Source organism: Canis lupus, chromosome 3 (genome assembly GCF_011100685.1).
Source record: "Canis lupus familiaris isolate Mischka breed German Shepherd chromosome 3, alternate assembly UU_Cfam_GSD_1.0, whole genome shotgun sequence".
Taxonomy (NCBI): domain Eukaryota; kingdom Metazoa; phylum Chordata; class Mammalia; order Carnivora; family Canidae; genus Canis; species Canis lupus.
Window position 1 is genome coordinate 88,501,325 of NC_049224.1, and position 25,288 is coordinate 88,526,612.

The window sequence follows — 25,288 nt, forward strand, 5'->3', positions numbered from 1 at the left end:
TGGATTTTTTTTTCATTGTGATTGAATATATGCCTGTGAGTGGACTTGACTATAATTTTTTATCTTACAAAAACATTTTGGACAGTCATATTAAATCTAAAGCTAGCTTTCAGAACAATGTAATACTTTATCCTGCCAGGTTTATTCCTAAATTTTATGCAAAGTTCTACATGCAAATAACTTATAGAAGTAATATCAAGGCAAGGCTCCAATTTGCTATATTTTCCCTTAATTGAGGGTGACCCAGCAGCCAATTTTCATTTCAGTGAGCAGCTCATAGATGTAATTAGTTGTATGTGTAATGAGGAATAGTGAGGTCAGCAATTTTGGCCCATTAAGTGGACCACTGAATAACAGAGAATTTTAACCCCAGTTGGCCAATAGAGGAAGCTTTGTGCAAATATGATAATGACATGACACATAGTTTCATGTTCAACTTGGAGCCATGGTTTATTAACATTTTCTGGAAACCTCCCATATATTTCTAGAATTTGAAAGAATAAGTTGTTGCTGAATTGATTTGTAACCAACTTGTATTAATTATATAGGTGATCTTAATGTGATTTATTGTGTGACAAGCTGCCTTAGAATTGATGACCTGTTATCCTTCTCGTGGACTCATGTACCAGAGCCACATACCAATATAGCTGTAAAGTAAGTCTTAAGTTTCATGGAGATGTGTAGGTTATCAGTTTTAGGATAAGCAGTTTTTATTTTTATTTTTTTAAAGATTTTATTTATTTATTCATGATAGTCACACACAGAGAGACAGAGAGGCAGAGACACAGGTAGAGAGAAACAAGCTCCATGCAGGGAGCCCGACGTGGGACTCGATCCCGGGTCTCCAGGATCGCGCCCTGGGCCAAAGGCAGGCGCCAAACCGCTGCGCCACCCAGGGATCCCAAAAATCTACAGACATTTAAAAACTGCTTAGGGATCCCTGGGTGGCGCAGCGGTTTGGCGCCTGCCTTTGGCCCAGGGCGCGATCCTGGAGACCCGGGATCGAGTCCCACGTCGGGCTCCCTGCATGGAGCTTGTTTCTCTCTACCTGTGTCTCTGCCTCTCTCTCTCTCTCTGTGACTATCATAAATAAATAAAAATTAAAAAAAAATAAAAATAAAATAAATGTCTGTAGATTTCTATTCCTCTTTGTAGAAAAATACTTTAGCCTGTAAATTTGATATTTTTCATTTCCCCCCTTCAGATTCCAATTTTGATTTTTATTTTACTTTTTAAAATTTTATTAGTTTTACTTTTTAAAAAGATTTATCTATTTATTTTGAGAGAGCAAGAGAGAGAGACCACAAGTGGGAGTGGTGGCAGAGGGAGAAGGAGAGAGAATCTCAAGCAGACTCTGTGCTGAGCATGGAGCCTGTCACAGGGCTCCACTCCATGACCCTGAGATCATGACCTGAGCTGAAACCAAGAGTTGGCGATTGACTGACTACACCACCCAGGATCACTATTTTTTTTAATTTATTAATTTTTTTTAGTAGGCTCCATGCCCAATGTGGGGCTTGGACTTATGACCCTGAGATCAGGAGTCCTGCATGCTCTACCAACTGAGCCAGCCAGGTGCCCCCCACCCCCAATTCTGATTTTTTAAAAAAATAGTTATTTGTTAAGTGTCTGTCTAACCCATTAGGTCATGAACTTCATGAGAAAAAGTACCACTGTACTTTTAAACTATGCGTTTATTTATAGATGTGTCCCAATGCTAAGTAGACCCTGAAATATGACAGGTAGTCAGCGCATAGTTACTAAATGAATATGACTAAAATAAACAGAACCAGTCATCTTCATCATTTACATGTACTATAGAAGATCCTTCTATATAAAAGTAGTTGATGCAAAAGGAGTTGCTTTGCTGCTGGCCCTGGGGACAGTTTTTAACTACTGTTGTTTCAGTTTTCTAGATTTCTGAGCATGTAAGTGGCATTAATAAAAATAACTGCATATTACTATTGAAAGCTTCAGTTAATTCCAAATTCCAGCTGGTAAACCAGAAGGACACAATTTTTTTTTTCGGGGAGTAGTAAATGAAGGTTATAAGGTTGAAAAAGCTCTACTTGACACTCCGTGATGTTTCACAATGTGACACACGTATTTTGTTTTAGCACCCCAAATTCTGTGTGTCCCTACCTAGAAAATATTCACCCGTTGCAGTTTCATTTGGAAGAGGTCAAAAGTATAATGTTTTGGTGACATTTAAGCATAATAAAAGCAGGGGAAAAGTCTCTTCTGAAATGTTCTTTTCTTGGACAAATCTGTCATTTGTCTCTCATTCTATATATCAAGACAACCAAGGTATAGTGTGATGTATTTATCAAGAAAGGAGAATCTCCTGGAAGGAAAGCAGCTTCATTCATAACCTACATTCTTAAGATATTCGTTAAATAGTGCTTAATTCTTAATACTGCTACCACTAGTTATAGAATACTTAACCCATGGCACACTTTGCATAGTGCTTTTTTCTGTGTATTGAACATAAGTTCATGATGTCCCAGGAGGTGGTGATATCACCATTATTTTATGGGTAAATGTTAGAGGTGAGCCATTAGCTCAGCTAGTAAATGCTAGAGTTGGGATCAAGCCCATGTCCCTCAAGACACCAAGTGTACACTGTTGGTGTTCTTCCTAACTGGGATGTGCTTCCTAAATGGTGAGGGCTTAGGATCAGTGTGGCTAGAAGGAGAAAATGTTCTGCTTCCCATATACCGCAAAAGAATCCTCTTTACAGGGGGGGACTTTGTGGTGGCAGATAGTGTAAAGATGTCATAGATGAAGCTTTTTAACTAGTAAGATGACAGGACAAAGGGTAAAAAATCTTGAACCCAGGCTGGGTGAACCACAAATTTAGATATGATTCCATCAACTTATGTTTTTTAGAGCTTTACTGAGGTGTAATTTAATACTATGAAATTCACCCATCATAAGTGTATTATTCAAATGATTCCTAATAGATTTATAGAGTAGTACAACCATTAATTAGTATAAGTTCAAAATGCTGTATCCTCCCTTCTTCAGCCCACTGTGCTAGGGTAGGGAACATTCTCAAAGTGAGATTTTAATCTCTACCACTTAAGCCAGTGAAAGAATATTTTTAATTTGTCCTTTAACCTTCTCCATTAAGTTGTATTCATTCCTCTATTTTCAAGTAAAAATTCTAAATCTTTTCTTGGCTTTCTACATTTCAGATTTCAACATATTGTTTATTTCTGCATGGGATAGGGTTAGAATGGGCAAGAATGGTTGTATGTTTAGGAAGTAAGTGCTAGTGTGCTGAGAGAAAAAGTATTTTTCATCAGAAAATTCTGTAATTTAGTTTTATTTCTTATAACTGGGTGTTATATATGGTGTTATAAGCGTAGAAAAACATTTTAAAAGTCTTTAAAATTATAGATTTTTAAAGTGGCTGCAGACTAAAATAATCCTCTCTTCTGTTTTTGGATTCTGAAATATTATTCTTCAATAACATTTCTGTTGACATTTAGAGGGGCTAAATTTATTCATTTACTTTTTCACCATTATTTTTTCAAGGTTTGTTTATGTATGTATGTATGTATGTATTTATTTATGAGAGACAGAGTCAGAGACATAGGCAGAGGGAGAGGGAAGCAGGCTCCCTGCAGAGAATCCTATGTGGGACTTGATCCTGGGATCCAGGATCACGCTCTGAACCAAGGACAGATGCTCAGCCACTGAGCCACCCAGGGGTCACTCACCAATTGTTTGTTAAATGAATTCAACATCCAAGTCCCAGGATTAGTTGTTAGTGAGAATTAGAAACAAAAACAAAAAACAGCAAAACAGCCCCCCCCCCCCCCCCCCCCGTGGCAGTCAGCTGAGCTGCCCTGGCTCTAACTGCAAACCCATGGTGTTCACCCATTGAATATATGCAATTGCACAGAATATGTACATGACACAAGGTCCTATATGATCATTATAGAGGAAGATAAAAGCATGACCAGTCCATAATCACGTCTGAACACAGACAAAACAGAGCCCAAACCACAGATCAACCTTGCTTCCCTCCCAGCTAACATGAGTGCTGTGGCTTCTTCACCAATGAAAGCTTTAGCTTCATGTTACCATTCTTGCCTCCTAATTTACCACTCTTGCCTTTAGTTTTTACTAAACAGTGAACATATCCATTCATAGAATGGCCTTACTTTCTAACAGCACCCAATCCAAAGTAAAATTATATTTTCTGGACCCTTCTGTGAAAGCACATACCCTATAACAAGCCTCCCTCGGCACCGTCTGTGGGATGCCCACCCCCATACCTCCACCTTGTTGCCACCTTCCTTGTTGTGGTGAGATAATAAGCTCTACCTTACTCAACTACTGATCTGTCCCTGATGGTCTTTGGCTGGAGGCTATCTACATTAACACTGGAGGTAAAACAGATGTTGTCTCAGCTCAGATTGAGCTTTCATTCTTGTCAGAGAGACAGACGTTAATGACATAATTTACTAGTTAGTGGATAACTACCTGTGAAATCCGTGCTTTGTGGAAAGGAATTAAGCTGTGAATATGTGCAGCAAGAGTCTGGAAGCTTCACTGCAGAAATGTCTCTTGAGCTGAGAGGTGAAAAGAGTTAATAAGGGAACGGTGTGAAGGGCCAAGGGAAAGGACATGAGACTGGAGAAAATGTGGTGTCCTGGAAGACCAGAGAGACGACCAGGAGGAATAGAGGGCAAGAAGGAATTATGGGGGCTGAGGTGGGTTGTTAGAGGTTCTGGATGTTGGATATTTTCATATATATGTATATATTTTTTTTTCCCAAAAAGCAGAAGGGGGCCATTGAAGGTCTAAGGAGGATAATGATGTTACCATATCATGGTACATTGTGCAAAGATTTTTGGATGTTGGGTGGAGAAGATATTGGTGAGGATTCACAGTGGAAGTGGGGAAACTGTGTAGGAAGCTTATTCAGGTCAGAAATGAGGAAAGCATGGATTGCAGCAGAGAAAGTAGAGGTGGAGGGATGTAGATCATTTGGGATACATTTTATTGTAAAATTAAATGGATGGGGTAATGGGTTCTGAGCAAGGTAATAGGGGAGAGGGGAGATGTGGCTTGAGCAACTAAAGAGATGGTAGTGTCATTGATTGGTTTGATGAATGTATTACATATCCTGACTTCATTAAAGTCACCGGACTACTACTAAGTATCGGAGCTAACACTCACATCTTCTGTTTTCTGGAGGAGGCCTTTCTTTCTTTTACATTCAGCCCTTTTTTGTATTATAAAGTGAAATATAAGGGAAGACATGGAACCAGAAGAATTTCAGAATAGGTTCAGGGATGGGAGTACAGCAAGCTGAGACCCTATCTTGAAATAGGGTGAATGGCATCATGTGGTAATAATCATTTTTGAAACGGTTTTTAAATTCCAAGATCAATCATTTAAAGCTGATTCAAATTTTCATGACCAGAAAGGTGGTTTTCTAGGACTGGAGGTGGAGGTAGGATGTCGGGGAGAGAATGAGGTTGAGGGAATGGATTATATGTATGAAAATCATCTTTATCTTAGATGATGATACCCAATTTGAATTGGGTCTTTCTTTTTTATTTTTATTAATGAATCATTCTTCCATCCATCACTCAACTATTATCTCCATTTAAAAACATTTTCAGAGAGTGATTAATTCCCATGTCCTCTGCTGGAAGTAGAAGATAAACAACAATGAGTAATTGTTATGTAATGTAGAATATGGTCCAGGGGTCAGGAAACCTAGTTTTGGTCCTAGCTCTGTTTCTGTTTTTACATAGGTTTCTTTAAATAATTTATTCTTCATCTTATTGGCAATATGGTACTATAAAAACTATATCTTTATTGTTTCATAAGTATCAACTTTTGTTTGAGGAAACAAAAACAACAACAAAAAGATGTCTCCCAAACTGATGCATAATATCAGGAAGACAGTAATATCCTATGAGCTTTGATTTCTTATAAAATGGGGAAAATACTACTGCTTACCTAAGGTTTCAGGATAAATAAATGACCTAAGGCATCTACTAAATACTGAACATTCCAAATAATAAATACTAGTGATACTAAATATTGAAACACTAAAAAACTCAAATATTTGTTATTGAAGGAAGTCTTTTTTTTTTTTTTTTTAAAGAAAATGTGTGTAAGGGGAGGGAAAGGGCGGAGGGAGAGGAAGAGAGAATCTTAAGCAGATTCCATGCTCAGCAGAAGCCCCTCACAGGCCTTGATCTCAGGAACTTGAGATCATGACCCGAGCTGAAATCAAGAGATGGTCCATTAACTGAATAAGCACCCAGACATCCCAAAAGTCATGCATCTTAGCATTTCTGACCCACTGGACAAATATGTAATTTTGATTTGTAAAACAGGTGTCTCTAAGTCTTAGTAGCATAGGATTAAGAAAAAATAGAGTAACAGTAATGTCCACTTTGATTAGACATTCTCTATTTCAGGAAAAACTTCAGGAACTCCACCTCTTCTGTACCTTACTCATCCCATCTAAAATAATTTTTTGATTAATTAAATTCTGCTTATGTTCTCTATCCTTTTCCTACTTTTTTTTTTTTAATGATTTCTGCCTGTATAGTTTTTCAAAGTGGTGTCTCATCATTGCTGCCTCTGAGAGAGTGCTTCTTCCTGGTCCAGTATTTATATCCTGGTTTCATTCAGCGAATAAAAATAAGACAAAACCAAACCAACCCCCCCCCCCAAACCTTCATGGTAATTATCACCACTTCCCAACCAGTGCTTATTATAGGCAGGTGCACTTTATCATTTGTGTCCCAAAGTAGTGTTGCTTTGGCCACAATGTCTTCATAGTGGACTAAAGCATTCCATGGTGCAGTTTCTAGAACCACCATTTTAATCTCTGGCCCCTTCTCTCTTTCATTCCAGGTACAAAATAAAAAGCAAACTCTTGGGAAATAGTAGGCGGTCACTGCTCTCATTTTCAAGTCAGCTTAAAACCCACTGGTCTTATCTACTACTGACCTATTACTTATCTAGGACTTACCTACTGTTGTACATTTATCTACCCGTTTTAGAGTTTTTTTCTCTTTTCCCCCTTAACTACATATATTCATTTTTTCATAAACTAGAAAAAGTCCACATGTCAAAACACCTTCTATTACCAATATAATGGTAAAGTGCTTTGGACACGAGGCTGTGACAATCTCTGTTAGAATATAGCTTCTTCTACTTACTAGTTAAGTCGTATGAGGAAAGTATATACAATTCTATGACTTCAGCTTTCTGAAAAATGGACATAATGCATCACTGAATTTTTCTGAGAAATAATGAGAGGATATCCTGGAAAGAATCTTGCACTGTGTCTTGCAAAGTTCCTAATTTAGAGAATGAATGCAATGGAAGTGGTTGCCCCAGGTTGACGAGAGAAAGCAGGAGAGCTTTCTCATGAGAAATGTTGGCAAATGTTATTATTGAAATTCCTCTTAGAACCCATAGTACGCTTGATTACCTGAGGCATTAGGGGGACAGTTTATGTTCTCCATCACACCATTGCATGTTATGTTTGGCAGTATATTGCATTTTGCTATATTTTCAATTTATTTTGGGAAAGAGTTTGTATGAGGAGTTCTATAATAAAGTAAGCAATATTGAATTTTTTCTTCAATTCCTTTAGGCCTTGTTTTATTATTGGCTTTTTTTCCCAGATCATCATGTGAACAATGATGAGAGTAAGAACCATTTATTGAGAATAGAATTCAGATGTCTGGGTTGTAGGCTGTTGTCTCAAGGCAAAGAATTAATTTATTTCTTTTCATTGTAAACTTCTATTTTGTTTGAAAGTATGTTGCCTTGGGAGTCACTGTTTTATTGTGTATGGATGTGTGTTTCTTTAGAAATGATATGATCACAATGTTAATTGAGCTGGTCTGGTCCATCTTGTAATCCCTTCTTTGACCAAAAAGGGGTAAAAAAGGGTGATAAAAGACCATTTGGTAAACATTGTTAAAACAAATCTAACACTAGTAAATTGAAGATTATACATAAGAAATGAGATGCAGCAACTCTCTTGTGATTATAGTTGAAAACTGTAAAAACGAAACCAAATACCACTAATTAGAATATTAGAGCTTAGCCAAAATTTCTGTTGGTCTTGAACTTGTATAGTAACCATCCTGATTCAATTGATCTCCTCTTTGCTGACTTAATTTTTTAAGGAGCTGTAGGAAGAACACTTTTAAGAGAAGGAACTCATTTCTAGTTATGGGACTGGAAGAAGTTCAAGAGCTTTCTCTTAACTCAGCAGTCAAAATTTTGTGCTTTATGTAGAGACTATTTTAAAGGAGAATTTTTGTCCAAAATTAAGTAGAGAAAAGAGAAAGACTATATTCCATACAGAATTTTTGTGTTTTACGACAAAATAGTCAAAAACACTGGATGACATAGGTAAAGCATCTTTTGAAAAGCATTCCTTAGGCTGGCAAGAATGCAGGGGAGAGTGTCAGAGGCCAAAAGTAAAAAAGAAGCCAAAATCCAGAGATGAAATAATGCACAACTAAAGCTGCTGTCTGTCTCATGATATCTTCTGGTCATGGATATCTGTGAACCTCTGTTTTGATGGCAATAGGGTCATAAGGAACAGGAACAAAACTCAGAACCTCTGCTAGGCAGGGCATGTGACAATATTTTCCGTGTATACACACACACATAAAGCTGTGGGACCTTCAAGGTATGCAGAGAACAGGCTTCAAGAAAAGTTATTTGTCTTAAAATTTTGCAATGAATAAAGGAAAAAAAATAAATTTCCCTTTGGAATTTGTAATCATATTTCAGCCCTCCGATGGTTTAACAGGTCAAATCTATAGTAATTGTGGGTCCTGATGAATCTCAAGACTAATACTTATCTTTCCCAAGATACTTCAAGAAGCTCAACTCTCATTAAAAAAAAAAAACCTAAAGGAGTCCAGGAGACAGTCTCGGGGTGCCAGATAGGACTGCCTCTCCCCGGTCTCCTCTTGCCTTATTGTCACAGGCAAGAATGAGGAGATTCTGTGGTGGCATTCATTGTGTTTAAGCCAGAGCCATAGCAACTCAGATGTCCCGAGTCATTCCTCATCCAGTGTAGGCTACATGGGCGGAGATGTTCTTCCCCTACAGCACTCTCCTCTCTTGGTTTTATTTTGCACTTAATACCATCTGATATACATGTTGCTTCTATATTTATATGTTGTCCTTACTGAAATCTCTGTTTCAAGAGGGCTGTGTTTAGTGTCTTTCCATCACTGTGTTATCATGGGTGTTTAGAATAGTGCCTGATACATAGGAGGTTTTCAATAAATATTTTCTAAATGAGTTAAGAGTAGAATTTATAGAAATCAAATATATAATAGTTGAAAATAAAAGTATAAAGGTGAATCTACATTGCACATTCGATACAATTAAAGAGAGTATTAACAATCAGGGTGGAAAAAACTGAGCAAATTGTCCAGACCAGTACAGAAAGACAACAGAATGGAGAACATGAAAGATAAGAAATGGAAGGATAGACTAAGAGAATCTAAACATGTCTGTTTAAGTAGAGAGTGTCTACATTTGAAAAGAAGGGGAGAGTTTTCTTTCCTTATTAGTTCAATACTAAATTATTAGTTAAACATTCTGAATTATAATAGATATAAGTCAAAAGGGGCTTTCAACACACATTTTTTACTTGACAATAATATTATTAATTATTACTTCTATTTATTATTTATTTTTGACTCTATTTCTTTTCTGTAGTTATTTAAAAGTCTAAATGATTCAGCTCTCCCTATCTTTGTTATAAGTTTGTAACATTCTGTAAATATTTTAGGCATAGACATATAATCTTTGTCACATGCTATTCTTTGTTCTCTTAAAACCTGTACAATATATACCAGATCATCATATTGTACACTTTAAATATATACAATCATATTTATCAGTTAATAAAGTTAAAAAAAGTCAAACCCATTCTTAGCTGATGGTCTATGCAAAAGCAGTCCATGGGCTAGAATTGAGCAGACACTATAATTTGCTGATCCCTGTCTTAGGAGGTGAGGTCAGAGACAAGTTGGTATATAGTCGAAGTCCATGGACACCACTGGTCACTGCCTTCTTGAGAATAGAAGACCTACTTCCTTCATCTCTTCTATATCTAGATGATTGACAAATTGACCTCCAATTACAACTTTTTCTCATTTGGAGTCCTAAGAATGTGTGTGTGTGTGTGTGTGTGTGTGTGTGTGTGTGTGTGTGAGAGAGGGAGAGACTTATATAAATATTGTGTGTTTGTGTGTGTGTGCTACTAACATGAATATCACAAAGTAGCAGACATGCAAAATTTTCCATGACTTAAAACAGGATAGAAAGACTTTAAGAATATCCCATCCTTCAATTTCTTTTCCTTGTAACTTTACATCATCAGTATCTTGGTAATGACATGATCTAAGGCTTTTAGTACCAAATTTTCAAAGTTACATCATATCAAGCAGAATTTTCTTCAGTGATAGAAGATGGCTGTGGCAAGGGAAATGACTCCTCAGACTTTGAGACAGGGCTTTCCAATCCTGGTACAAGTTCCCATAGAAATTTGTTCTGGCATCTCTTACAGCTCTTAGAATTGCATTTTTATTATTTGCTAAAATGTTTGTCTTTCCTCACAGGAAGTTTCTAGATGATACATACTCTCTTATTCAGCATTATATTCTGAGGTCTTGTTTGGGATGTGTATGTGTGTGTGTTAATAAAGAAATTAATAGGTGTTATAATGTTTAGGAAAGGAAAGAATAGGAACAAAGCAACCAGGGAAATCATGGGATTGTGTATTTGGAGAAACCTTATTTTCCTGTGTATATGGCTTTGGATTCATGTTCCTTGACTTTGGTAGATATTAATTCATGCAACGTAATACAAATACAGCATATATTTTCTTATTTTATTTTATTTTATTTTATTTTATTTTATTTTATTTTTTATTTGTATTAAATTAGTCAACATATAGTACATCATTAGTTCCAGATGTAGTCTTCAGTGATTCATCAATTGCATAGAACACCCAGTGCTCATCACATCACGTGCCCTCCTTAATGCCCATCACCCAGGTACCCCATCCCCCCACTCCCCTCCTCTCCAGCAATCCTCAGTTTGTTTCCTAGAGTTAAGAGTCTCTCATGGTTTGTCTCCTGATGGGTCAGCATATTTTTTGTCATGGGCTAGATAGTAAATATTTTTGAATTTGTGGCCATAATGTCTCTATCACAACTGGCTTGGGAAGATGAAAGCAAATATAGACAATACAGAAATGAATATGTGTGGCTACATTCCAATACACTTTATTTTCAAAAGGGTGTCAAATTTTGCCCATAAATTGTATTTGCTAATTTCTGTCATATAAACAGGGAAGGGAGGTCACTCACTCACTTCTGTGACATGGTTGATATTTGACGTACAAGTCATAGTCACAATTCCAGAGTTCAGGAGTTTTCTTCAATGGTGTTCTGCCTAGACATTGAATTATGCCTTATGCCTTCTCCAGTTCCCAACCTTTCTTTTATTAGGTCTGTATCATCCAGCAAACATTTACTTTCCTATTTTAACATGTTCAAGTCAAGATCCACCCCTTTACTAGGAGATGCCAAGGAATCTGAGAGTTCATACTGAAGTGGGTACTCATATGATTTGTTAGCCACTGCCTTTGCCTTCCTCCTACAATCATATACCTTTTAACTCTAGCAACAATACTTTTAAACAGTGTTAGTATCAAAGATTATCGAAACAAATAAAATACTGATTAGTATTTGCAGAAGTCTTGCAGTTTTAGTAATCTATAGAGAAACCTTTAAGGGTGTGGAGTTTGGAGTTACCCATACCTGCATTCAATTCCTGGCTCTGCCACTTAATAGAAATAAGACCTTGACCACATTCCTTCTCCTTTACAAAGTTCAGTTACTCCATGATTCTTGGAAAGTGCTCAGCAAGTGCCTGGTATGTAAGAAGAGCCCAATAAATGTCACCTATGATCATTACCAGTGGTATATTGTCAAAGTACTAAATGGACTAACCTTGGTATGTTCATGCCTCCAAGAATATAACAGTTTGAAATGATAGTTGTTGTTTTTTTTTTTTTTCTGGATGGATTGTTATATAAAATCAATCTTCAAGGAAAATGTCAGCTTATAGTCAACTAATTAAAAATTCCTGATCATGTTGTCAAAGATTGCAACAGAATTTCATTTGTGGGTAGAAAGTATTGATGAGCCAAATAACAAGTCAAATGTATTAGTGCTCCTTAACTTACCTAAAGAACTGATTATTTTGAAGCAGGGTAGTTTTCATCCATCCAAAACATCCGATTTATTTTATGTGCCTCCTAAGCATTTGGCAATATAGGACATTAAATTAGTTTTTAAGGGATGTACAAGCATAAAACTGAAATTTTGTGTAAGCTTTGAAATGAAGTGATCATTGAAAGTAGATTTTTCATTACTTTTAAACTACACAGCCTCCAAAGAACTTAAGCATTTTTTTCTCTTTTCACTGGATAATACCTTAGCAGGATGGCTCTTTGGATTTTCATTTTTAATCTTGTACACTATACTTTAGCTAAATTGTGTGTGTGTGTGTGTGTGTGTGTGTGTGTATGTGTAGATAGATAGATAGATAGATAGATAGATAGATAATCTGGCATTTACCTGTATAAGTCTGTCACTAATCTCCTAGAATCAAATGTTAATATGTATGTGTAATGTGTATATATATTTTCATATTTTATATATTCAAGTATAACATCTTAAAAGGAGAAAAATAAGAGGAAAATTGTAATCACAAGATAATTTTTGGTGGGCCAGGAGTAGAGGAGAATTCACTAAGTAGCTCTCTTATAAAAAGCTTTACATTTTTATGTCATAAAAGTGTTTATATATTGGCACTGCCTTTTTTCTTACACTATTTTTTTTTATCTCCATTAGGTTTCATACACATAGTGAGATATTAGGAATGCATGCAGCTTACCAGAATATCATATAAAGCTAGTAAATATTCTATTGAACCATTTAACTAGTGTCAAAAAAAAAAAAAAACTAGTGTTAACTAGTTTTTTTTTTTGAATCTCACTTTACTCTCCAAGGTCAGAAATCAATAGATATTTTAATATTATATGGGGGGTTTTTTGGTATAACATAGGAGGCCCAGGTAAAATTCATTGTGCCTGGGATAAATAATCATAGTACGGAGAAGATAACCCAATAAAAACTAAATAAAGTAAATAATGAGATACAGTAATGAAACCAAACACAATAATGAAACCCTGCTAGTGCTACAAGGAAGAGAAAATGTAAATGTTCACATGTGGAAATCTCTAGCAAGCACAAAGACTACTTGGATAAAACCATTGGATAAGAAGCACAAACAGACTAAAGTAGAATGAACAAATCAGTCTGAAAAAGTGAGTGAAGCAGGCAGCCAAGATGGGACAGTAATAAAATTCTGAGTTGTAAGGATCAAAGATGGCTGTTGAGAAAATGGGAAAACTGAATGGTCTCTGTGATCAGTGTTTGTAGGAAACCCTATAGCACGTTCATGCAAATAGGAAAATGGAGCCTTTTGCTCAGAGCATGTGGAAGCTTTGCCAATGTCAAGAGTTCAATCTAAATGGAAATGATAAGCATAAACTGTTGCTGCCTATTATTTTACAGTAGAGCACCCAATCACCTAGAGGGCACCGTGTCCACAAAACTTGGGCTTTTCTAGAATATATATCCTTGCCACTTGAGAACCACAGGATGAAATTATTGTTAGATACACCATTCCCATATTCACACTCTGAATGTTTATTATTCAGACATAAAAAATAAAATCCCCAACTCATATTATTAGATAATATATAGATGTATTATTTTAAAACCATCATCATCTCTAACATATGGATATATTATTTAAAAAATAAGAGGAGCACACACATTAGTCAATTGCTTAGAGATGGTTGCTTCCTTTCAAAAACGAGGAAGGGAAGCTTTTAAAAGAACATATAAAAGATCTTATCTATAACAGTACATTTCTCAGGTATATAATTTACCTGTTTCATGGAGAATAAAAAGCTACAGAGAACCCATGCTCCAGATAATGGACAAAGAGAAAAGTGGGTATGGAACGTGTTATGGGTGGTATGAACCAAATCCTTTAACATCCTATGAGAAACAGGAGTAAAGAATAAAACTTGCTTTAAAATATTTTAATGTTGGGATGCCTGGGTGGCTCAGCAGTTGAGCGTCTGCCTTTGGCTCAGAGTGTGATCCTGGAGACCCGGGATCAAGTCCCACATGAGGCTCCCTGCATGGGGCCTGCTTCTCCCCCTGCCTGTGTCTCTGCCTCTCTCTGTGTGTCTCTCATAAATAAATAAATAAATAAATAAATAAATAAATAAATAAAATCTTTAAAAATATTTTAATGTTATTTTGCACAGGAATAAACCACAGTGATCCCCATGTTTATTGAGCTTTAAATATGTTTTAAAAGAAGGGTATGTTGCAGAATTTTACCCAAGATCGTATAATATATACTTGCATCTCTTTTATTCATCTATTTTTAAGGGGAACGGCAACATAAAATATATTGTATGAAATATACACTGATAAATGGCATCTACAACCACTTCAGATTATTTGAATGGGGACAATAAGATTTATTTGGAGTTTTCACTAACTTGGATCACATTTTTAAGTAAACCATTAGTTTTAAAGTTGTTCCTTCCTGAAAGCTGATGGATAGTAAACATCATTTTACTTCAGGTCAGGACTATTGCACAGAGTTGATCAAAGGGGATTTTTTCCTGAGAACCGAACTAGACTGCTGGGACTACTGTAACAATACCACAGAAACAGGAACAGAAATTTATTGTCTCACTGTTCTAAAGCCTAGAAGTCCAAGATCAAAACGCCAGCTGGTTGGTTTTCGCCAAGGGCTCTCTCCTTGGCTTGCAGGGGACCACCTTCCTGCTGTGTCCTCACATGGTCTTTCCTCTGTGCCCATCCCTGATGTCTTATCCCTGAGTCCTCATTACATATAAGGACACCAGTCAGGTTAGTCCTCAGGCCTCGGACTTAACCGCCTCTTGAAAGGTTCTGTCTCCAAATATAGTCACATTCTGAGATACCGTGGGTTAGGGCTTCAACATTTGAATTTGGGGGGAGGGGGACACAATTCAGTTCATCACAGGAGCCAAAGGCACATTTACTTAAGGTAACTTGAGAGTCATGATGAATTTGATTGGAGAAACAAAGAGAACTTCTGGTCTCAGCAATTTTTTTTTTAAGCCAGGGTCTCATACTCTCTGAACTTCCCCAGAGTTTAAGGTTAAAAGCCTCCTCGGATGACAGCACTCTGTATGTCCAGCATCCCTCCTGTGGTAATTGTGATTCTACTCAGACGCCATCAAGAAGTTGCTAATGCCCATTGTTTACCAGGTGTATATTTTCATGACAAAAATTGAAAAGTAAACCATTTAGTCAAAACAATTTATGTAGCTCTTGACATAGGATGGAATTAAGTAACATCTCAGGTGAACCAAAAAGGCCATTTTCCTCAGTTGCACCATTTTTCCCCCTCTCAAGTAGAGATCAGGCTCAGGCCTGGACAATGATTTGTTTAGGGGGATTTTATATGATTAAGTGGAAGTAAATATTTCCACATAAAGGAAGGATTCGAGGTGTGTTGATTCTATTCTTCCCCCAAGCTCTTGAATTATGAGTTCTACATTTTGTAATTTTCCGTGATTAAATAAAGGCTTGTCTCTTTTGAAAATCAGGAACATCGTTGGATAATTACTATCATGCTTCCTGCAGGAGAATGGATAGTGTTGTATGTATATGGATAGATTTCCATTTATATTTGGTGCAGATTAGTTTTTCAGGAACCCATTTTATGCTTTGTTACCTGTAACAGTCCAGCAAAGCCTGGGATCTCACACGCCCCATGGCCTTTCTTACTTTGCTTTGTGGAATAGAAAGTCTCTGCTCCAAGTACTTAAGATAGGAGCCTTTCCTCTCTCATCTGTTGACTCTGAGCCAGATGATTCTTTCCAAATTCCTTTCCCATACTTTTAGCACTTAGAGTGATGCCCTTACTCTTCACGTCCAGTTTTCTAGGTTTGGTGTTTATAAAGAAATCGGGAACCGTGGATGCTTATCTCTTCACAGGATGACAGCCCAATGGGTAATTTTATAAGTCACAGGCCTCCACTTCCAAGGATTTGCCTCTATGAACCTAGAGGTGTTATTTTGTGCCTTTGGATTCAACTGTGTGTCTGCAGCCATGTTAAGTCATGGGTTCCCCCAAGGTAGAGAGTCTTTGCTCTTTCCTCTGCCGACTTCAGCACAGCTATAAAATTAAGACCTTCCTGATTACCCCAGGGCTTCATCCTCACTCTTGACTTCAACTTCAAGTACTAACATACTTATTCTCCAGGCAGTGAGGTCTGCCAGACTTCGGTTATCTGTGACCGCTTCCACGATGATTGCCATTTGCACACTTCACCTATACTATTATTTGCTTAGTAGTTTTCTTTAAATCATTATGCTTTGACTTTATTTACTTAGGAAAGCAAGTTTATGTCACTAGCACACATTTAAAAATCTATACTATTGAACCATTAGTGGAAAGTAAATATAAAAATTAATATAATGTGAAGGAAGTGTTACAGAAATTCTTAGAGCTTACTGTGAACTGAGATCTGGCTTAGTACCTTGTAGGTTTACAACAGATCCTCACTGATTCCTTCAGCTAGCAAACTTGGGAGCCAACATGTTCCATAAAGTAGGAATGATGCAAAAGCCAAGATAAGGTCTATGTGCTTGGAGCTTATGGTCTACTGAGGGAGAGAAACAAAATAGATAAATAAGTTAAATAACTGAGCACTTCCCTCTCCCACCATCAGAAATTAGTAAGTGCCTTAAAAAAAAAAGATACGGGGATAAAGAGTGAAATGTCACAGGTGGCATTATTATTTGTTTTCTGCAATTGAGGAGAGTAAACAAGTATGTTAAGTCACCTACCCACAGTCGTATGAGTAGTAAACAATGGAGCCGAGCTTTCTCCAACTAGTTGGAGTAGACATGGACATCCCATTTACCAGAGAGAATCACATATCGCTCTCATTGTATTAGCCTAAAAAATTTTTTGCTCTTGTCTCATTTTCTGGAAGAAGCCAAAATTACTAAAAGAAATATGTGGAGGACGCCTGGGTGGCTCAGTGGTTGAGCATCTGCCTGTGGCTCAGGGCATCATCCCAGGGCCTGCTTCTCCCTCTGCCTGTGTCTCTGCCTCCCACTCTGTGTCTCTCATGAATAAATAAAATCTTTAAAAAAATTTGGAAAACTTTGCAATCTTTTGCCTTTTTTCTTCTTCTTTGATTTATCTTATGTTTGTCTTACTTTCCAGGTAAGCATGAAAAATAGTAGGCCTCATAAAATAATGCATTCCCATAGGGATAGTTTTGCAGAATATGCAAGTAAATAAAGGAGTCACACATTTCAGCTGGATGAATGCAAGAGCTGAGCGTTAAAGTTATGAATTATGAACTTTGTGATGCTACAGAATAGCATCCTTTTAGCTTTTTGTCATTAACTTTGGTAAATAATGACTACTCTTTGCGTTGTGAATGATGACATCCTGCAAGGCAGTAATTCCACCCTTGAAAGATACAGTTAGGTTCAAACCAGATTATGCTCAAGTATTCCGGAGAGCAAAGGTGCTTTAGCTATGGTATGGAATATTTTTAAGTTTGAGGACAGAGCCCTCTTCTGGCAAATAGGAGCACCTTTTTTTCCCCCTAAATCTATTTTCTGTGTTCTATTCAAATGAAATCATAATACAAAACTTGCCGCGGAAATCAGAATCTTAAAAATCTCAAGTTGGGCGATGGAATATAAATTATCACTGTGTTCCAGTAAGGTGAATTCCTCTCCTAAAATCTCCTAAATTCCTCTCTGAGATGTGACTGGACTGCGTACAATGCTCTAAAAAACAAGATAAAGTGAGTGTGAGTAGAGGCTTAGTATTAAAAATCGTTGCTTATAAATATTTCCAGCATTGATGACATTGGTTTTTCATCCCTAAGTGATTTTGAAAATGTCTTAAGGTCTGGGCTTGCATATCAGGAAGTGGTTGTGCAGCGAGGTCGCTTCCTGAGACTAGGAGCATGGTGCTTACTTTGGATCATCTTCATCTTTCACCCAAGCCTCTCGTCCTGTCTTCCGTCACTCACACCTGATACCTGCTGTCTGGGCCTTCTTCCCCGCCTCCTTTCATTTGCCCCTCCACGTGATGGCTTTGCCTGGAGCCCTTTCCATGAACCTATGCCCTGAGCTTCTTTCCATGGTGGTTTCATCACCAAAAGAACATTCCCATGCTCTTCCCAGGGTTGAATGGATATCGAGACTGAAAATGTGAAGGAATCAACTTTCAGTTCTGGGCTTGCGTTCAAATCAATTTAACTTTAAACCAAACACAAGCTGAATCTGACGTTCATTTTCGCAAGTAATTGTTGAAAAGCAAACATTTGGGCAGATTGCCTTAAAAACTGTTATTTATTTAAATAGAAGGAGTAACAGCATCGGGCTCCCATAATGTGATTCTCTCCCACCCCTGCTTTTTTTTTTTTTCCTGGTTTTTGTTTTGTTTTTTAAATTTTTTTATTGGAGTTCAATTTGCCAACATTTAGCTTAACACTCAGTGCTCATCCCGCCAAGTGCCCCCCTCTGTACCCATCACCCAGTCACCCCAATCCCCCCACCCACCTCCCCTTCCACTACCCCTTGTTTGTTTCCCAGTTAGGAGTCTCTCATGTTCCGTCTCCCTCTCTGATATTTTCACTCCTTTCCCTTTATTCCCCTTCACTAATTTTTATACTCCCCAAATGAATGAGGCCATATAATGTTTGTCCTCCTCCGATTGAGTTATTTCCCTCAGCATAATCCCCTCCAGTTCCATCCACGTTGAAGCAAATGGTGGGTATTCGTCGTTTCTAATGGCTGAGTAATATTCCATTGTATACAGAGACCACAGCTTCTTTATCCATCATCTGTTGATGGACACCGAGGCTCCTTCCACAGTTTGGCTGTTGTGGACATTGCTGCTGTGAACATTGGGGTGCAGGTGTCCCGGCATTTCACTGCATCTGTATCTTTGGCCACCCCTACTTTAAAAGGAAAAGTAAGCACACATAGAATAGCTCCTCTTGCACATAAAAGCAGTGGTCTACACAGACAGAGTTAAAGTTTTTGACTTTCGGGGGTTTTTAGGAAGCTACCTACAAAACTTTTTCAAGTCGGGAAGACGTGAGCTCTCTGTGAAAGGCACATCCAGTTCCTAGACAGATATAGCGAAGACATCACATCGTCGTACATATCCATCCTCCGTGACCCACTTGCTGTGCCTAATAATAATATGGAAATTTAGATTTTTAAAAGAAAATCTAAATTGTGAAACAAGCTGCTGAAAGGGTGGTGACGGGTGGCAGGCTGGCCTGTGAATGGGTGTGCGGCTACCCCCATCTAGTGGTCGTGTGTGGAGCGCAGGACGGAAGCTTTCCAGCCAGAGGGAGCCCTTTCATTATTAGTTCCTAAAATAAATGGTTAGCTCAGAGGAAATATTGCAAAAGTCGTTTCTTTCTCTTTTTTAATTTTTTAAATTTTTGTTGTTTTTTAAAAGATGTTATTTATTTATTTATTCACGAGAGACACATAAGAGAGGCAGAGACACAGGCTGAGGGAGAAGCGGGCTCCATGCAGGGAGCCCAATGCAGGACTCGATCCCAGGACCCTGGGGTCATGCCCTGAGCCAAAGGCAGGTGCTTAACCACTGAGCCCCCCAGGTGTCCTATCTTTCTCTTTTTTAAAATTAAAGTTCAAAAGGTACATTCTTTCAAAAAGTAAATGAGAATTTATGCTAAGCCAGGATGGATTTGGATTTAACATTTCTCATAGTACTACAGGTCATGATTTGTCATCTCCTGGAGTCACTTCCTCGGTGAAGCCCTCCCGATTCCTCCAGCACAGCCAGTCATTCCCTGTTCTTGGCTGTCATTGTATGGGATTCCTCTGGGGGTAACACAACCAGGGAGAAAATCCTGAGCTTAGGAACCAATGGGTCAGCAGGTTGTAATATCTGCTACAGCTCTGTGACCACAGGCAAGCTCCTGACTCCTCTGAACTTCCGCTACTTTGTTTGCTACAATGATGAAGATGCGACCTTATCCACGGTAACGGGTTGCCGTGAAGATGCCAAGGGCTTGTGTGAGGTGGGGAGGGGTGGTAACCATCCATGAGTGGTAGCTACTTTTGTGGTGACTTTTGCACTCACTCTTACTAAAGAACTAAGACACCAGTATTTGTGGGGCTTTTCCTCCAAACCAGCTGTGTGGTCATTGAGGGAAGAAGCTGCTTTAGTCTTTTTTTTATATCTCAGGTGTCGAGTCACATGCCTGGCACAGGGTAGGTGTTGTAGAGTGAATGCATCTGGTTCCATCTTGCAAAGGAGGATGTGGTTTCTGGAGCTTAGGGGCTGGGGCTGAGGCTGCTTTGTATTCCTCACAATTCCTAGCATAGAGCTTTGAGTAGTTAATTAGTACATGAATGATGTGTCTTTGATTGACATGGCAAAAACTGTGCGCCTTCCACATTGTCATTCGGCTAATTAACTGAGTTCCACTTCAGCCTGTATTCAACAGCACTCTGTTTTTTTTTTTTCCATCATTTCTCTTAAAATTTCATCTCCTTATTTATATAGTAAGTTACTTAATCATCACTAATAGGATTACTCTTAGATTGATGTGAAATTCATCAGTGAAAACTGATAATGGGGACGCCTGGGTGGCTCAGCGATTGCGCATCTGCATTTGGCTCAGGGTGTGACCTCGGGGTCCCTGAATCAAGTCCCACGTCAGGGTCCCGCAGGGAGCCTGCTTCTCCCTCTGCCTGTGTCTCTGCCTCTCTCTGTGTCTCTCAAGAATAAATAAATAAAATCTTAAGAAAAAATAAAGAAAACAGAAAATAGAGTTTTTGTTGTTTTTAGGGGGGTTTTGGCTGCTTTGGTCCCCAGATTTTGAAATGTCCTGTGTGGTTTATGCCAAAGGGTGAATGTGTCCCAGTAGATATTAGACCGACAGGGCCTGCTGTCGCCTTCTGGGGCTTCACTCTAAATTTCTTTTGGGGAATCTGTAGGTGGCCTGCCTTCGAACCCATAGATTTGTTTTCTCCTTTGCTCCTTTGCTGTCTGTCCCACCCGGAGTAGGAGACGTGATCTGAAGGAAGTTCCCGTGGCACAGTTGGTGAGCGAGTCCTTCCCTGTCTTTGAAAGTGGAATTCTAAAATTCAGTATAAGAATGAAGAAGGAGGGAATTGTGTCGAAGTTTGTGGCCCAGTTCAGGGCATTGTCAGCAGCAGAAACCCCGCTTCCTGACAACCTGCATGCCCTGCTGAACAGCCGTGATGCTCCACAGGGACCCCTCCTCATTACTCATTTCTTCTCTGTCGCTTTACAAGTCATACTTGTCAGAGTTGCCTAGGGCTTGTCAGGTAAATAAGCAACCTCTGGTTATTTAGGGATTCTGTGGGAAGCAGGTACTATAAACTCAGAGTCCAGCCTTTAATATTTCGAGCTTGGCTTTCTTTTGGAAATGCTTTGGAGTATCAGACACTGCGAAGACGCAGGACACAAGGGCCTTACGTTTCTGACACCAGCGGATACGTCATCTCAGCAAAGCACAGAGTCTTAGAAACTGATTTGCTGAGGCTTTGAAGTTGTACAGTGAATGCACCTCTGTTAACGAAATTGGGACGCTAAGAGTTAGCTGTAGAGCAGAAAGTGATGCTAATCATTAACCTTCATTCCTGGCATCCGGCTGTGCAGGCTTAAACTCCAATGCGGCTGCTCCTCAGCTTGGACAGCTGCTTAACCTCCCCACATCTCATCTCATGGGAATAATCAAAGTTCGTAAGTCCTCCAGTCATTGTTCCCTGAGAGCAGAACTTGGCAACAGTGGGCATTCAGTAAATGGCCTGGTGCCATCCGTATTGGTAGCAGGGATGAAGTTTTGGAATATAGGCGAGGTCCAGAGCTGATGACCAAGGAAGAAGCCTTGAGATGTCTTTGGTGCAAAATGGTGGTTTTATTAAAGCCCGGGGACAGGACCCATGGGCAGGAAGAGCTGCTGCCCCAGGCCTGTGAGGGGTGACTGATTTTATACCCGGGAGTTGGGAGGGGTTTGAGGATAGCATGCTCTCTAAGGGATTTTGGAAGCAAGGTTTCCAGGACCTTGAGGGGCTGGCTCTTGTCGGGAATAGGCCACTTATTACCATCTAATAAAATGAGTCATGAGACCCTTCAGATGTATATCATGGGCTATGTGTTGGGGGGTGATTGCCAACATGTACCTCGGGGGTTTAGAGATGGAGGGAATTTTCTAAAGGGAATATTGTATGTTAAAGTAGACTTACAGGCTCTTGGGGGGCAGCTAAGAATGACTTCTGTCCTTAGTGAAGTATGAACATCGAGGCGGTTGAGTCTGTAGAGGAAGGTCCCTCTGCCTGTTTCGAGGACTTGTCCATGTGCTCCCCCAGGCTCGTGCCTTGTCTTCAGCTAGCCCTGGTCCCCCAACAGTAGAAGCATTCCAGTTTGCATTAATAACCGTATTATGATCATCAGAGGTTTTCTTCCTTCCTTCAGTTGTATGGTCATGATTGGTTTGACCCACGCTGAGCGTCCAGTAACACTGATGAGGGAACAGAAGGCTAGCTGAGGACAAACCACAAGCTGACACCCCACAAATGACCCCACCCACCTACCCGGTGGGATGTGTGTGACATTCCTCAGACACTCTTGGCTGCCCTAAAGCTAAGGGAAAGGAAAAACAAATAGTTAATTTATTGAGATTATAGTCCTGTAGACATGAGTCTCCCTCAGGTTACCAAACATCTTAGGGATTTACAAGAAAAAAGCATTCTTGTCAATAACCTAACTTCCAGAAGGCACCTCCCAACTATCTTAATGTCAATGCTTTACTAGAGGAATGAACAACCTTAACTTTCAGAAAGACGAGGCCTCCAGTATCTTGTAGGTCCTCCTTAGCATATGAAATTTCTTTAAAAATCTCCCTTTTCCTTATCTCCTTCAACTCCCGGGATATAATGAGCTGCCCCTCACAACCCTGGGGCAGCAGTCCTGTCTTCGTGCTTTAATAAAACCACCATTTTGCACCAAAGACATCTCAAGAATTCTTTCTTGGTCGTCAGCTCCAGACCCCATCCCATCAAACCTCACCTACATTCCAAAACTACATCAGCAGGACTCCTTGACCCCTGCCCCTCCATGCAGAGTCTTTCACGGGATTCCCCTATTGCCCAAAACGGTTGCCACCAGGGAGGAAGAAAGATGGGAGCGGAGGCCATGGCAACGGTTGATGAGGCAACTTGCCTTGTTCAACATTCCTTCGGATTTTCAAGGAATCCTCCGAGAGGGCTGGCTTTTCATGAGGTTAAAGGCCCTGTCACCACAGGTAAGACCTTCAGCTGTAGAAATATTGTTAGATGTTAGTTAATATGTGTTAGGTGACGGTCATTCCCATTAACAGTGTGCTTGGCCCCCGCTGAGCACATGCTAAATGAGTTAGAAGATTACGTTGTTTAACACAGATAACATTTGTATGAAGAGATGATTATTTGTTGATGAGGCAGTGGGTTCCGTGAGCTTTTGTAAAATGCCCAAAGTCATTATAATAATGACTTATCATGATAATGGTAAGTATCAAAGACAAAACTCAAATCCAGGTTTATTTGTATCTCAAATCTATAAAATATTTGAAAATAAATCACTGGCCCATGAGGCACTGTGATGTAGTGAGAAGGGTTCTGAATGGGTAGAACCAGAGAATATTCCAGAGCTCACCATGTCCAGAGGCTCATTTCATGCTCACAGGGAGTCATTATTATTAACCTCATCGTACAAGTGGAGAAACCCAAGCACAGGGGGTGAAGTGGCTTAGCCCAGGTCTCGTGGTTAGCGAGAAGTGGCACCAAGATTCAGGCCCAGGCTGGCTCTGTCGTCTTCACAATGGTGATGACCAGTCAAAGACCCGGGTTCCAGTCTTAGCAGGGGCACTTACTAGTAGGCAGTTGCTGGCCAACTGCTTGATAAAGCCAGGTCTCGGTTTCTTCCTTCGTAAGTTGATGATCTTATTTGTTCTATCCTCTTTATAAGCTGTCCGTGAGAAAGAAAACATGTTCATTCCAGTGTTTTCTAGATTTATAAGGCCAATGAAGTATAACCACTTATTACTGTTATTCTTAATCCTTGACAGTATACAAATTGATGCAATATACATAAAAATACATGTTTACAGAATAAACCTATTACTGTTTCTATAATCCCTCACTAAATAAATAAGTCAAAAACACACAAATGAATGTATAATAAATGTGTAACATAGAGTCCCCTTCTTTGTTTTAAGCTTTGAGGTGAGCAAAACAAGTATACTATAAATTTGACCTCCTTAAAACGTATGGCGAGTAATTTTAGTAGTAGATGAAAAGCTTTACAATGGATGTAAAGGTTCATAGAACACGCTTATAAGACAATCAGAGCTTTAATATGTTTTTGTGGAAGAAATACGTATTTAATGCTTTTTACTTTTAGTCTTAATGCTGACCAAATGCTTTGTTGTTCTTTGTCACTTCTTGCTGGGATGGAGTCATCTCAGGGCACCTAAAGATGGATTTGATACAAACTGTGCATCTTCTGCCCTGAACTGCATGGTATATGTGGCAGTTAATTTATTGCAAAGTTATAAATAAAAAAGACAGTAAGAGACAATGATGCATTGAAGTCGATGCTAGATTCCCCAGTCCCACGCTCTGCTCTGCCTTTGGCCTGAGCGATGAGATTATCCTGGACAAACCAGAGAAGTATTTGCAGAGATGCAGACAGTTATCCAGCGTTTCTTACTGCGGTCTAGCGGGGTGTGCAGCCAGCACACACAGCAGGAATCACCTCTCCCCCGTTCGGTGAAAGGATGATGCACCCTCACCGCTTGTGGCTTCAGGGGTCAGAGCCCAGGCTTCAGTTTGTTTGGATTTTCCTTGTGCTTACAATATTTCTGCTCTCAGCCCCCTCAGTCCTGGGCACCCCCCTTCATTTCATCGGTACTTCTTAAACCCGGTTTAAACACAATTGGGTGACAGCAACATAAAGATGAAATACTTTGTGGTTTTTAGCCTTGGGAAGGCAGGAGGAAGGAATAAGGCAGAAAGACAGAAGC

At 39.0% G+C, this 25,288-nt stretch overlaps 1 protein-coding gene and 2 long non-coding RNA genes across 14 annotated transcripts in view; 2 read left to right on the forward strand and 1 right to left on the reverse strand.

The window, feature by feature from the left end:
* LOC111095320 overlaps positions 1–24,115 on the reverse strand; it is a 28,165-nt gene extending 4,050 nt beyond the window's left edge. Inside the window, exons 1-3 of one of the 2 annotated variants that reach the window (XR_005357398.1) lie at positions 23,920–24,069; positions 23,296–23,543; positions 22,473–22,747 (exon numbers count right to left, since the gene is read on the reverse strand). This is a non-coding gene — a long non-coding RNA (uncharacterized LOC111095320). Of the gene's footprint in view, positions 1–22,472; positions 23,544–23,919 lie in introns of both variants that reach the window. The other variant, XR_005357397.1, reaches the window with a different exon arrangement.
* KCNIP4 (potassium voltage-gated channel interacting protein 4) overlaps positions 1–25,288 on the forward strand; it is a 1,126,248-nt gene that overhangs the window by 133,614 nt on the left and 967,346 nt on the right. The window lies entirely within an intron of this gene.
* The window catches only part of LOC119871270, a 111,670-nt gene continuing 109,213 nt past the window's right edge, over positions 22,832–25,288 (forward strand). For 2 of the 10 annotated variants that reach the window (XR_005357391.1, XR_005357396.1), the window contains exon 1: positions 22,851–23,530. This is a non-coding gene — a long non-coding RNA (uncharacterized LOC119871270). Of the gene's footprint in view, positions 23,531–23,913; positions 24,193–25,288 lie in introns of those variants that run through there. The other 8 variants (XR_005357390.1, XR_005357384.1, XR_005357393.1 and 5 more) reach the window with 7 other exon arrangements.